Genomic DNA, 14511 nt, shown 5'->3' with positions numbered 1-14511 from the left:
GATCCACCTGCCTTGGCCTCCCAAAGTGCTGGAATGACAGGCGTGAGCCACCATGCCTGGCCTATAATTGACATTTTTAATGTAAGATGTGTAATAATGTACAGATGGCCGGGTGTGGTGGTTCACATCTGTAATCCCACCACTTTGGGAGGCCGAGGCAGGTGGATCACCTGAGGTCAGGAGTTCAAGACCAGCCTGGCCAACATGGTGAAACCCCACCTATATCTAAAATACAAAAATTAGCTGGGCATGGTAGCATGCGCCTGTAATCCTAGTTACTCGGGAGGCTGAGGCAGGAGAATCGCTGGAACCTGGGAGGCTGAGGTTGCAGTGAGCCCAGATCGTGTCACTGTACTCCACCCTGGGCAGCAGAGTGAGACTTTGTCTCAAAAAAAACACATGTACAGAGACAGACATAAAATACATCTTTTTTAAACTAGATTTTGCTCTCTGAGAGCAAGAATTTTGATAACTAATTTTAATATCTCTGTACCAAGCTTATCTGCTCAGTAAAACTGGATAGGTGAAGGAAACTGACCTTAGCATAGGAAGGAAACTGAACGTAGTATAGGAAGCACATTATAGTAGAGACAGCTCACTCTAAGAATCAAATCACAGCAGAAATCTTACAGAATTTCTAATTAAGAATAAAGGAAACATTTTGATGAGATTGGAATTTCATATAATTGCTTGCGATGGCATTTAATTTAACCTAAAGGTTTGTGTTGAGATAACCTACAAATTTGTTTTAGCACAGTACCTGCCTAGTAGCTCAAATATTAGCTCTTAATTTTGTTATTAGACTGTTATAGACTGAATTGTGTCCCCTCCAAATTTATATGTTGAAGCCCTGATTCGATCTGACTGTTGTCCTCACAAGAAGATGAAATTTGGACATGCAAAGACACCAGGGATGTTCGCATAGAGAAAAAGGCCAGGTGAGGATGCAGTGAGAAGGCGGCCATCTGCAAATGAAGGAGAGTGGCCTCAAGAGAAACCAGTCCTGCTGACACCTTCATCTTGGACTTCCAGCCTCCAGAACTGTGAGAAAATAAATTTTTGTTGTTTAAGCCACCACAGGCTGTAGTATTTTGTTTGTAGTATTTTGTTGTGGCAGCCCTACCAGACTTACACATAGACTTATAAAGTCTCTCATCATATGTGGTAGGCGGAACGCTGAAATGCCCCCTAAATTCCTATCCGTAGTATATAAACACCTTCTCCCAGTTATTTAAATACCAATCTAAGTGCTGCTATGCACATACTTTACAGATGTAATTAAGGTCCCAAATCGTTTGACTTTGAGAAAGAGTATCCAGGCATTTCTTGGGTAAGCCTGACCTAATCAGGTAAGCCTTTAGAAGGAACTGGCTCTTCTTTGGGAGAGCGAGTCAAAATCTGAGAAGGATTTGCCATGAGGAAGATTTTTCACTGCTGGCTTTGAAGATAAATGGGGCCATATTGGAAAGAATGTGGGCACAGCATGGTGGCTCACTCCTGTAATCCCAGCATTTTGGGAGGCCAAGGCAGTAGGATTGTTTGAGTCCAGGAGTTTGACACCAGCATGGGCAACATAGTGAGACCTTATCTCTACAAAAAATTTTTAAAAAATTAGCCAGGTGTGGTGGCATGCACTTGTAGTCCTAGTTACTTGGGAGGCTGAGGCAGGAGGATCACTCAAGCCCAGGAGGTTAAGGCTGCAGTGAACCATGATAGCGCCACTGCACTCCAGCGTGGGCAACAGAGTGAGACTTTGTCTCAAAATATGATAATAATTGAAGTAATAATTTTAAAAAAATCATATTGGAAGGAATGTGGGTGCCTCAGGGAGCTTAGAGTGGCCCACATTTGAGAGCCAGCAAGGAAATGGGGACCTCAGTCCTATGACTGCCATCAATCATGAATCGACTTGAAAGTGGATTCTTCCCAGAGCTTCCAGAAAGGAGTTTAGTGTGGCCAATACGTTGGTTTTAGCTTTGTAAAGACCCTGAGCAAAGAAGCTGGCTATGCTATACTCAGACGTCTATAGAACTGCGAGCTTATAAGTTGGCATTTAATTGCTAAATTTGTGGTAATTTCTTACTTTACAAGAGAAAACAAATACATCAAAATTATAATAAGTAGGGACACAAATTCGCAGTGATGTGCCATGCAAATGATACAGGAATAAAATGCTAATAAGCTCACTTGCGTAAAAGGTGTATCAATGTTCCTTACATTATTTTTATTCCTGTAACTTTTTGTAAGTTTGAGATTGTTTCCAAGTAAAATGTTTCAAAATATAATATTAGTGATTGTTTTGTGAGTGTTTTAGTTGTTTGAGATTTATACAAGATCTTATTTATGTTTTTAAAATATTTTTTTAAATAATTATGTCACTCAGGCTGGGAGTGCAGTGTTGTGATCTCAGCTCACTGCAGTCTCTGCCTCCCGGGTTCAAGCAATTTTCCCCCCTTAGCCTCCTGAGTAGCTGGATTACAGTCATGCACTACCTCGCCCAGTTAACTTTTGCATTTAAAAAAAAAATTTTTTTAAAGTATAGATGGGGTTTCACCATGTTGGCCAGGCTGGTCTCGAACTCCTAACCTCAGGTGATCTGCCTGCCTTGGCCTCCCAAAGTGTTGGGATTATAGGCGTGAACCACCGCGCCTGGCCCAAAATCTTAAGTTATTCTATTTCTGGGAATCAAAGATTGCTATGGTTTGATTGACTAACAGTTAATTGCTAGCATTTATTCAGCTCTTACTATGTACCACACGCTATTCTAAGTGTTTCACATATATGAACTCATTTAAATGTCTTAACAACCTGGTGTGATAAATACTCTTTTTGTCCCCATGTTACAGTTCAGGATACTGAGGCACAGAGAGGTTGAGTAACTCGTCCTAGAGTGTCTGACTATGGAGTCATTTGCTATGTATTATCCCTTACCAAAGGCTTACATAGACCATTTCAAATTAGTAGTATGTTTTCTTTTGAACTGTGGTTGTTATCTGTTTTGATCCTGACTTTTTTTTTTTTTTTTTGCTTTAGAATTTGTAATATTTTATACTTTGGCAAAAAAAGAAGAAAACCAAAAAACTACTTTATCCAATTCATTCGTTTCTTTCTCATTTTACTGCTGTAAGGATTAAATGATTTAAATAGGAGCATATATATATATATATATTTTGATATAAGGTCTCACTCTGTTGCTCATGCTGGAGTGCAGTGGCACAGTAACAGTTCACTGCAGCTTCGACATCCCAGGCTCAGGTGATCCTCCCCGCTCAGCCTCCCAAGTAGCTGGGTCTCTAGGCTTGTGCCACCACACCCAGCTAATTTTTTGTATTTTTTGTAGAGATGGGGGTTTTGCCTTGGGATTGCTCAGGCTGGTCTTGAATTTCTGGGCTCAAGCAATCCACCTGCCTTGGCCTCCCAAAGTGCTGGGATTATAGACATGAATCACTGTGCCTGACCATACATAAACTTTTACTAAGCACTTTGCAAGTATGAAGTATTGTTATTAGAATCTTTAAGAGAATAATGTCAAGACAGGAGTGCATATTCGTGATCATGAGGAGTCTTGAACAGAGGTCAACTCTATGGAAAATATGCCTTTAACTCTTATTTTAAGAGGACCTGTCCCTCCTCACAGAAAAAAAAAAAAATGTGTATACACACACAGACATACACACACACATACATATATACATATAATATATATTTGAGACACTCTAGGCTGGAGTGCAGTGGTGTGATCATGGCTCACTGCAGCCTCAACTTCCCAGGCTCAAGTAATCCTCCCACCTCAGCCTCCTAAGTATTAGTTATGACTGCAGGTGTGTACCACACACCTGTCTACAGATGAAAACCCCCATCTCTACACAAAATTTTTAAGAATTAGCTGGAAATTAAAACAAAAATTTTTGTAGAGCTGAGGATCTTGCTATGTTGCCCTGGCTAGTCTTGAACTTCTAGGCTCAAGCAATCCTCCCACAACCTTGGCCTCCCAAAGTGCTGGGATTATAGGCGTGAGCCACCATACCTGGCCTCCTCATAGACAATATTAAAATGAACCTATATTCTACATTAAATATAATTTTTGTGTAACAATTTAAGAGTTGAATTGCTTATGATTAGCTGATATTTTATAGACATTTAATCAAATTCACTAATTTCGGTTTTGGAATTTAAAAAAATGTTCGGAGTCAATAGATTTTCTTAGCTGTTGAACAGTTTTATTGTCCCTTGAAAAGCTGCTAAGCCCTAGGCACTGAACCTCAACCTCTCAAATGCAGTCATGTCACCACTGGGGCCTGAGATTCTCTGGCAAAAATAATGAAGATGGAAATTCAGTGTTGGAGGGAGGTTGAGAAACATTGTTCACTAGGGGGCGCACTTTCATCTCCATGAAGGAAATACCTTCTGGTTTGGGGAGCAAACAAACAGCTTTGAGGGGAAAGAGAAAAAAAAAAAAGAGGAGCAAATACTCCCTAAATGTTAAAGAAAAAAAGGGTGGCTACTTCTCCATGGCAGAAGACCAGAGGGTACTTCCAAAAATAAATAAGATTAGTTACTGTATCAGTCAATGTGAATGTATGTCCACATTTTATACAAGGAGGTCCTGTTTATGGGAGCTAAACTGAAAGTGCTTGTAGAGTAATCCACATTCACACTATCTTGATGGTTGTTAAATGTGAGGGGCAATTTTGCTGCCCAGGAAAAAATGGAAAAGAATTTGCATAAATGAGATTAGGTTTCTAGAAGCCACGTTGGGAGAGAACATTTTTTTAATGGTGGCAATATTTGCTAAATGCAGCCTTCTCTTTCTTTTAGAAGCCGCGGACATTGGGTTTGATTAATCTCTACATAGAGCTGTCAGTTTCCAGACAGTGATTTTTTACACAGGAATAGGGAGGTGGATTTGAGCACTGCATGGAGGCCTTTTTAGATCAAAATTCAATGAATTCTTGTCCTTTCAGTAATCATTGGAAATAAAAACCCACAGTAATTCTTCCTCCCCCTTTTTGGTGGAGGTGGAGCATGAACGTCAGCATCTGGGAAGGAGCTGTGTAATGGCTTAGTCAGGAGGTGCCGAAGCACAACACAGATAACCTTGATCTCCATAGTCTTGGCTCACCAACCCCAGTCCACTGAAAATCTTGAATCATAATGGTGCAGTTTTCTTTCTCAGGCAGTGCTGTACACTGGCCATAAAGAAGACTTGCTGTGTTTAAAGTTTCTCAGGAAAATGGCTTAATTTCATGTAATATTAAAGACAAGAATGAAAATTTCACAAGTTACTTGTTCTCCCTCAACTGATCCCTATTATTTTCTTTCTGTGTGAACATATTCCATGAGAGCGTTTCTCCAATAAATAATGCATTGTTTTAGAAAGCATATTATAACTGGGAAATGTTATTTATAAGCATCGTTTTGGCAGTTGTTTCATGGAAACAGAACCAATCAATCAGCACTGATTCTGGGCAGGAGAGAGTTGCTTTACCATTTTCCACGCTGAGCACATCAGGGATGTCTGATCCCAGACGGTAGCTACCTGCCTCCTGCCACGCACAGCAAAACAGGGAGATTAGGTTTTACAGTATTAGCTTGGGGAAGTATGGATGAAGATTTCAGCTTCGGTCTGTTCTGAACTCTTTTTTTGTTTGTTTGTTTTTTGAGACAAGGCCTCACTCTGTCATCTAGGTTGGAGTGGAGTGGTGCAATCTTAGCTCACTGCAACCTTTGCTCCTGGGTTCAAGCAATTCTCCTGCCTCAGCCTCCTGAGTAGCTGGGATTATAGGTGCACACCACCACACCCAGCTAATTTGTTTGTATTTTTAGTAGAGACAGAGTTTCACTACTTTGGTCAGGCTGGTCTCGAATGTCTGAACTCAGGTGATACACCTGCCTCGGTCTCCCAAAATGCTGCGATTACAGGCGTGAGCCAGCGTGCCTGGCCTGAACTCCACTTTGTATGAACCTCACTAGGAATGGATTTTTGTATGTGTTTGTACTTGTACTAACAATGAAAATCTTCTATATACATCTACTAGGTACCCACAAAAATTAAAAATCTTCTAGAAGACTTCGGTCTGAACTGTGTCTCTAGAGCACTGGCCCTCTAGAAGGCAGCTTTACAAAATAGCTTGTGGGATTATGTAGGGGAAGATTATGGTGTGTGTAGAGAATTAGCAGTGCCACCTCTAAAGGCTTCCACAACTCCTGTGAGGTCCTGGAGAAGCAGCAACCTTTGGGAGGAGGCCGGAGGCAGAAGTGAGTCAGCACTCCTACCCAGTTCCTGAGAAGAGGCTCCCTAGGGCCACTGAGTCACTCTTCCCTTAAGCCTGGGAGTCAGCCCCTCCCCATCCCCTTTTTTCACTCCTATTTCAGAACCACATCAGTGCTAAGAGGTACAGTGGGAATAATAAAATATAATTACCATGATGACAAATCAGCAAATGATGCTCTTTATGAAAGGAATTCTCCTTTGGATATGCTGTACTTGGAAACACCAGAGTGGCAACTCTCCAAGTTGTGCTGCTTGTAAATCAAAGGGAAAACTGTTGGCAGGGAGTTTTGACCAAGACTTTCCACTTTGGGGAAGACCTGAATACTTTTCTGCTGGTTGAGTGTTGGATAGAGGAGTCACTCTTCAAGATATTTCCGAACATGTCCCTGTTTTGACTATCTCAAGATGACTTAGCTGTCATTCCCTTCTTCCCCCTGATATGTTCACTCATCCATGATTCTGTGCAAGATACTCTTTAGAATCTATGGAGGCTGCCAAGATGACTATCTTTAAGGAACTTACAATATAGTAGGGAAGATATATGATAAAGATAAGGATAATAATAGCACATATGGATGATTTGCTATGTCTGGCCACTGTTCTAAGTCCCTTAAAACTTCGTTTTATCAAAATAATGCTATAGGCTGAGCACAGTGGCTCACGCCTGTAATCCCAGCATATTGAGAGACTGAGGTGGGCAGATTACCTGAGGTCAGGAGTTCAAGACCAGCTTGGCCAACATCGTGAAACCCTGTGTCTACTAAAAATACAAAAATTAGCCAGGCATGGTGGTGCATGCAAGTAATCCCAGCTACTCGGGAGGCTGAGGCAGGAGAATTGCTTGAACTTAGGAGGCAGAGGTTGCAGTGAGCCAAGATCACACCACTGCGTTCCCAGCCTGGGCAACAGAGAGAGACCCCATCTCAAAAAACCAAAACCAAAATAATGCTAAAAATAAATGTAATCATCATCTCTGTTTCAAAGATGAGGAAATTGAGGCCTATAGAAGTTAGGCAACTCACTCAAAGATAAGCTGTTCACACAAACACAATATCACAAAGTCAAATTCAGTTGAGTTTCTTGGCAGTTCATAAGAGGGAGAGATCTTTCCTGGGGCTAGACATCAAGGCATATTTTATAAAGGAGGCAGCAAGAGACCAAAGTCTTAAAGGGTACACGGGTTAAATTGTAGCCTCCCAAAAGACATATCCACTCAGAACCTGTGTATGTGACCTTATTTGGAGAAAGGGACTTTGTAGATATAATTAAGGCTCTCAAGATGGAAGCACCCAGGATTTAGGATGGGCCCTAAATCCAATGACAAGTGTCCTTATAGGACAAAGGCAGAGGGAGATTTGAGACTCGGAGACACAGAGAGAAGGCCACGCATGTGAAGACAGGCAGAGATTGGCAGCCCCAAGCCAAGGAATGACGAGGGCTGCCAGCAGCCCGCAGCAGCTAAGAGAGAGGTATGGAGTGGATTGCCCCTCAGAGGTGCCAGACAGAACCAGTCCCGCTGACATCTTGATTGTGGACTTGTAAGAATACGTTTCTGTTGTTTTAAGCCACCCGGGGTGTGGTAATTTGTTACTGCAGCCCTAGGTAACTAACACAAAGAATACGTGAGAATGGCTGTGAAACAACAGCTCAAGCAAACACACTGAGGTGGAAAAACACAAAGGCTTAGGTTTATTGCCTTTGGTTTGTCTGAAGCATAAGGATCCTGAAATGGAATGTGTTGTTTAAGACACAGATCATATTATGGAGAGCTTTGAGTGCCAGGTTAGGAAATGTAGATATTATTTGATGATCAATGATGAACTTGTTGAGTTGTGTGTTCAGAAAATGAAGGTGTCTCTGAGCCAACAGGAGGTAATATGGGCCTGAATTAGGGCAGGGACAGTGGAATGAAGAGAAGTGTTAAAAGAAAAACTTCAGCTGAATTGAATTTAAAGGAGTTTCACTGAGCAATGAACCTTTCATGAATTGGGCAGCCCCCAGAATCAACAGACTCAGAGAGACTCCAGGGATGCCTGGTGGTCAGAACAAATTTATAGACACAAAAAAGGGAAGTGAGTGACATGCAGAAATCGGAAGTGAGGTACAGAAACAGCTGGATTGGTTACAGGTTGGCATTTGCCTTCTTTGAACAGTTTGAACACTAACCAGTCTGAGTGACTGAAGCATGGCCGCCGGGATTGGCCAAGAGTCAGCTATGTTACAGGCACATACTCCTAAATTTGGTCCTCAATTTTGTCTGCCTATTAAGCTAGGTTACAGTTTGTCCACAGGGACTCAAATATAGAAGTATGGTGTCCTTCTCAGGTCATATTTAGTTTGCTTTAACAGAAGGGACAGAGAGGAAGCGTCTTGCAGGAATCAAAGAGACTTGGCAATCAATAGATTCTTGATCTAACTTGCTAAGTAGCTTGATTCATGTTTTACCTGCTGTTGTTTACATGTGTTTGTCTTCTGGGCTGCATAACACCCACACTCTAAATGAGGTACCCCAAGTCATTTGGCTGCCTGTCAACTAGGATTATTAGCTTTTTCTGGCTTCCTGGTAATTAATCTGTGTTTTAGGTTGAGGACTTTCCTTTCTCTGCCTCTATTCCTCTTATGTAAGCTAAGCCTTTGGAAATTGTTTCAATACCCCATGTCTCCTTCCTTTGGTACCTGAGCTGGGGGCAGGAGGCAGGGTTTCAGGGCAGCGATGCTGGCCTCACTCCAGCATCCTATTATAGATCCTGTCTCAACACTTTATGTTGAGTGTGGTATAGAGGTGGCCTTGATTAAGCTGTGACATCTCGGACAGATGTGAACCTTAGGGCCATGTAAAGAAGTTGGACATTACCAATGTGCTGGAGACCTTGAATGTGCTCTAAGGCTTCAAGCCTTATTAGCATCATATTCTGTTTTTTAGTTTCCCCAAATCACACTGACCCTTTTTAATCTGGCTTTCTAATATTAGACTAGTGGGAAGAAGAGGAACCAGTGTTTACCCAGGGCTTACTCAGTGACCAGATATGGTGTGAGGTGCTTTATATATATTACTTCATTTAATCTTTACATCAGAAGTATGAGGCAGGTGCTATTATCCTCATTTTACAGATGAGAAAATTGAAGTTCAAAGCAATTAAGTCACTGCACAAAGTCACACAAGGAGTAGAGCTGCCAAGATACAACCTTGGGATTTTCTCAGATATTACACCACCTCTTATCCAGAGTATACACATTTTTTTTTTTTTCAGTGTTACTGAGGTGACAGAATTCAGTTTTTGGCACATAGGCAGGATTTGGCTGGTGCATGCTGGGTTTTGACTTTGTGCCATGATTTTGTACAATCATTTCCCCTGTGGTCCCTCCTATAGCACATGCCCTGACCTAGCACTTCCTGAACATCAGCTTCGAGAATGAGAACTTTCCAGGCTGATGAACTTGTGCTGTTTTCTGAAGGAACAAGAGCATGTTTTAGCCTCATGTGAAAGTTTTCTGGTTGCATGCCTAGGTTTGGTTGAATTGGAAAGAGTGAATAAAATGAATCCTCATATATAGCCTTGATCTCTACATTGGTCTTGGAAAAGAAATGACTTTGGTACAGTAACTGTGGGTAGTACTGCCTGCAAAACCTGTGATGTTAGGGCCTCTGTTCATACCCTCTAATCTCTAAACCCAGGCCAAATCCTTAGGAACCAAGCCAACTGTCCTTGGTCCATGCTGTTTTTGTCCCATCTTCCATCAGCTCAATCCCAGAGTGCATTTCTCCCTTCTTTCTGCAATCCTGAGTCTAAACTTTGTTCATGGCTCTGCTCCAGCTCATTTCCTCCATTAAGCCTCTCCCAACCAGCTTTCCTTTTCTGAATTCCTGCAGTCGGTTTGCTCATATGATGCTCTTCCTAGCTCTCTGATTCTGGGTCTGTGTATTATCTCTTTAACTGACTGTAGCCTGTTAGAGTGAGGAGTACAGTCTTCCTTCTGACCCCAAGGTGCCTGGCATAGTGCTGGGCATGCAATGGGGGCATCACTTATTGATTGAGGTCTACCTTTCTGATTCCTGCTCTCAGAAAAGATAGTAGAATGGAAGGGCTGTTAGTCTGTAAATGATAACAGCCTATAAACTCCTGTACAGAAATATAGCAATATTCACAGGGGATATTTCTGGGTACCGAGCTTATTGGTGGGTTTCATTTCTTCTTTGAACTTTTGGTATTGTCCAAATTTTCTATGGCGAACATTTATATTTTACTTCTTACAAAAAAGAGTATTTTATAAAAGTGCATATTACTTTTAAGAGAAAGGACAGTGCCTGTTTTCCATCCCCATTTCTATCTCCTTGATGCCCGTGGAGATATATTTCAATTTAACCATGTGCTTCAAGATCAGGAATCTAGATTTCTCATTAGCCCTGCTATTGACTTTTTAATTTTTAATTTTTTAATTTTTTATAGAGATAGGGTCTCTTTTTGCTGCCCAGGCTGGTTTCAAACTCTGGGCTCAGTGATCTCCCACCTCAGCCTCCCAAAGTGCTGAGATTACTGACTTTCTGAGCGCCTCTTAAAACTCTCATTGCTTTGGTGTCTCTATCTGTAAACCTGACCAAGTGATAAAGGAATTCTCATATCTGCCCTTTTCCAGAACTGTAAGGCATTCGATGAGGAAATGTTCCAAAATCACTTTAAAATAATCTGGTAAATGTTTATAGACCCAGTTATTTGACTGTGCATGCCCCAGATTTCTATGCACCCCATTCTCTGTGCAACTCAGTTTTCTAAAGCACTTTTTGTTGGAAACTCAGCTCTTTGTTTAGAATTTTTTAGCCTCAAAAGTACTGTCTTAAAGAATATTGGAAGATATATGGGATTTCTGCTGAAAAGTACCATACTAGGACTGTATACTGGGAGGTAGAATAGTGCTGTGGCTAAAAGTATAGGCTTTGGACTCAGTGTCTCTTGTCCTGAGAATGTTTGAGAACTTTTTGGGCTGATGAACTTGTGCTGTTTTCTGAAGGAGCAAGAGCATGTTTTAGCATCACATGGCAGTTTTCTGGTTGTATCCCTAGGTTTGCTTCTATTGGAAGGAGCGAATAAAATGGGGCCAGGTGCAGTGGCTCATGCCTGTAATCCCAGCACTTTGGGAGGCTGAGGTGGGAGAATCACCTCAGGTCAGGAGTTCGAGATTAGCCTGGCCAACATGGTGAAACTCTGTCTCTACTAAAAATACAAGATTAGCTGGGTGTGGTGGTGGGCACCTGTAATCCCAGCTACTCAGGAGGCTGAGTCAGGAGAATCACTTGAACCCAGGAGGTGGAGGTTGCAGTGAGCCGAGATTGCACCACTGCATTCCAGCCTGGATGACGGAGCGGGACTCTGTCTCAAGAAAAAAAAAAGGGGTCCTATTATATAGCCTTAATCTTTTTTTTTTTTTTTTTTTTTTTGAGACGGAGTCTGGCTCTTTCGCCCAGGCTGGAGCGCAGTGGCCGGATCTCAGCTCACTGCAAATTCCGCCTCCCAGGTTCATGCCATTCTCCTGCCTCAGCCTCCTGAGTAGCTGGGATTACAGGCGCCCGCCACCGCGCCCGATATAGCCTTAATCTTTACATTGGTCTTGGGAAAAGAAATTTCAGATACATTTCTAGAACCCAGATCACCTTGCTAAAATGTAAAGTTTACCTCACTCCATGCTTCCGCAAATCTGCATTGTTTTCCACACTGAGTTTAGAATAAAATACAAATTCCTGAGCCTGGGCGAACAAACAGAAACCTTCCCATCTTCAGTTCCCAAATGACACTTCTAGGCTCTGAAAAAGCTCTGAGTATCATTGTTCCTATAGTTCCCTCAGCTGAGAATGTTATTTTTCGATTCTCTGTCTTTGGAAATCCTTCCTAGCCTTCAGATGCCACCTTCTGTGTGGAGCCCTCCTTGATCTCCCAAGGCACAACTAAGACACAGTGTTTCTTCTGAATGCCCATACCAGTTTGGCCTGTGTTTCATTTAACCTTGTCCTACATTTCATTGTTTACACTCCCTTCTGGACTGCATACTCCTTGAGGAGTGGAAGGTTGTTGATTCACTTTTGCATCCAGATAATGCCTAACAAAAGATAGGCAGCCTTTCATAAATGCTGGGCATGCTTAGTTTAATTCCTTCCTGATAGGAATCAGCAGCAGCTCCAATGCTTTTTAGTGGCAGCATATTTGTAGAGCAGCTAAAGGGGAGGGTTGAGGAAGGACTGTGCCTGCTCTTTCCTTCTTTCTACCCCCCATCCCCAGCAGCAGAGATAGGGTTCCTAGGTCTCCAGCTCTGCAAGCTTGACTAGCCTCCCATCGCAGCATATTTGCTGGAGAGGAAATGGAAATTGTTCCTGATTTAAGTGCATGCATCACATCAGAGGCAGGCCAGGGCCCCTTCGTCTCATGAGTCAGCAGACATTAAGCCAAGCTCATCTCTTCCCCTTACCTAAAAGCCCACAAAGCAATAAACTCATTATCACCGCACAGAGAATAATGAATAGGCCAAGGACAGGTCAGTCTGGATTGTTGCAAGGGCTGCTTTTGTAAGGAAACAGGCAGTGAGCCATTTTGCTTTCAATCGCTCAGTACTTACACTACTCACTGCCTGAACCGGAGACACCCACTTGACATTATGCAGTAGGTACCCCAGATACTGTTATCAAACAACTGGGTCTACTCGCCTGGCACAAAAAAGCCAAACACTGACATCCGGGATTGCAGCAAGAGAAAGTGAGGCATTTATTGCCAGGCACCAACAAGGAGAATCAGGCAGTTCAGGCCGAAGACCCGAACCCCCAAGAGCTTACAGGTAAGGATTTTTAAAGGCAGGGAGACAGAGGTTGCAGGCAAAATCATAAACCAATACATGCAGGCTGGCCAGTCACAATGGCTCACGCCTGTAATCCCAGCACTTTGGGAGGCCGAGATGGGTGGATCACTTGAGGCCAGGAGTTCGAGACCATCCTGGCCAACGTGGTAAAACCCCGTCTCTACTAAAAATACAAAATTAGCCAGACATGGTGGCATGCATCTGTAATCCCAGCTATTTGGGAGGCTGAGGCAGGAGAATTGCTTGAACCTGGGAGGTGGAGGTTGCAGTGAGCCAAGATCGTGACATTGTACTCCAGCCTGGGTGACAGAGTGAGACTCCGTCTCAAAAAAAAAAAAAAACAAAAAAACATGCAGGCTATACATTGGTTTTACCTGTATAAAAGGCGAGACATCTTGAAGCAGGCACCCACAGGTCTTAGGTGGAGTCAAAGATTTGCTGATTTGTGATTGGTTAAGGAGGTGGAGCTTTGTCTAAACATTTGGGATCAGCAGAAAATAATGTTAGTTTTGGCTCGTGGGTGTGATCTCCAGGCCCCTCAGAAAGAAATTTAGAACAAGAAACAGCGGTCGGAGTTCAGTCCTCAGTTCCCCTTTATCTAAGGTCTCTGTACCAGTGTATCCATTTGGTGGAGGTCCAAATTCTGAAAAACAACTCAAGAATATATGCTAAGATGTTATCTTTAGTTTCTATTGGGAAGCAAATATTCATGTGACTCTAACGTCCTTGGCTATTGTTTTAAGCTACTGTTACCATCTTGCTTATCAGGTTGCTCATTTACTTGTCAAGGCTAGCTAGGTGCCTGGAAGTTTCATTGAAGGAACTCAAGATTTTCTTTTATTTCCATGCTTGGTGTTGGGGGTGGAGGAGGGTGCTGCAAGCCCTTAAGAGGGGTCCCTGCTCCATCTCAATACTTTCCCAATAGCTCTGAGAATTCTTGCTGGGGGGGCATGTGGAAGGAGCCAACTTGTGACTCCCTCTGCCATGAGTCTCTGCTTCCACTGCCTTTCTGGCATCTACTCTGGGCCCTGCCTCTGCATGTCTCATTCCTTTTGCATAGCCTGTATACTTGCTCAGCTCACATACAAACCCCTCAGTCCCCAGACTGCCACTGGTCATGGCTGTGCGTGTGGTGCAAACTTTAATGAAGATTTGGGCAACAGTGTGCGTATGTGCATGTATGTGTGTGCATGGGTGTGTGTGCATGAGTGTGTGTACATGCATGGTGTGCATGTGCATATGTGTTAATTTCCTAGGGCTGCCATAAAAAGTAACACAAACCAAAAGGCTTAAACAATAGAAATTTCCTGTCTCATTGTCTCACAGTTCTGGAAGCTAGACATCTGAGATGAAGGTGTCTGCAGGGCTATGCTGTCTCTAACAGGTGCTAGGGAAGG

This window comes from Piliocolobus tephrosceles, chromosome 6 (genome assembly GCF_002776525.5).
Source record: "Piliocolobus tephrosceles isolate RC106 chromosome 6, ASM277652v3, whole genome shotgun sequence".
Classification (NCBI taxonomy): Eukaryota; Metazoa; Chordata; class Mammalia; order Primates; family Cercopithecidae; genus Piliocolobus; species Piliocolobus tephrosceles.
Note: the sequence above shows the minus strand (reverse complement) of the source record.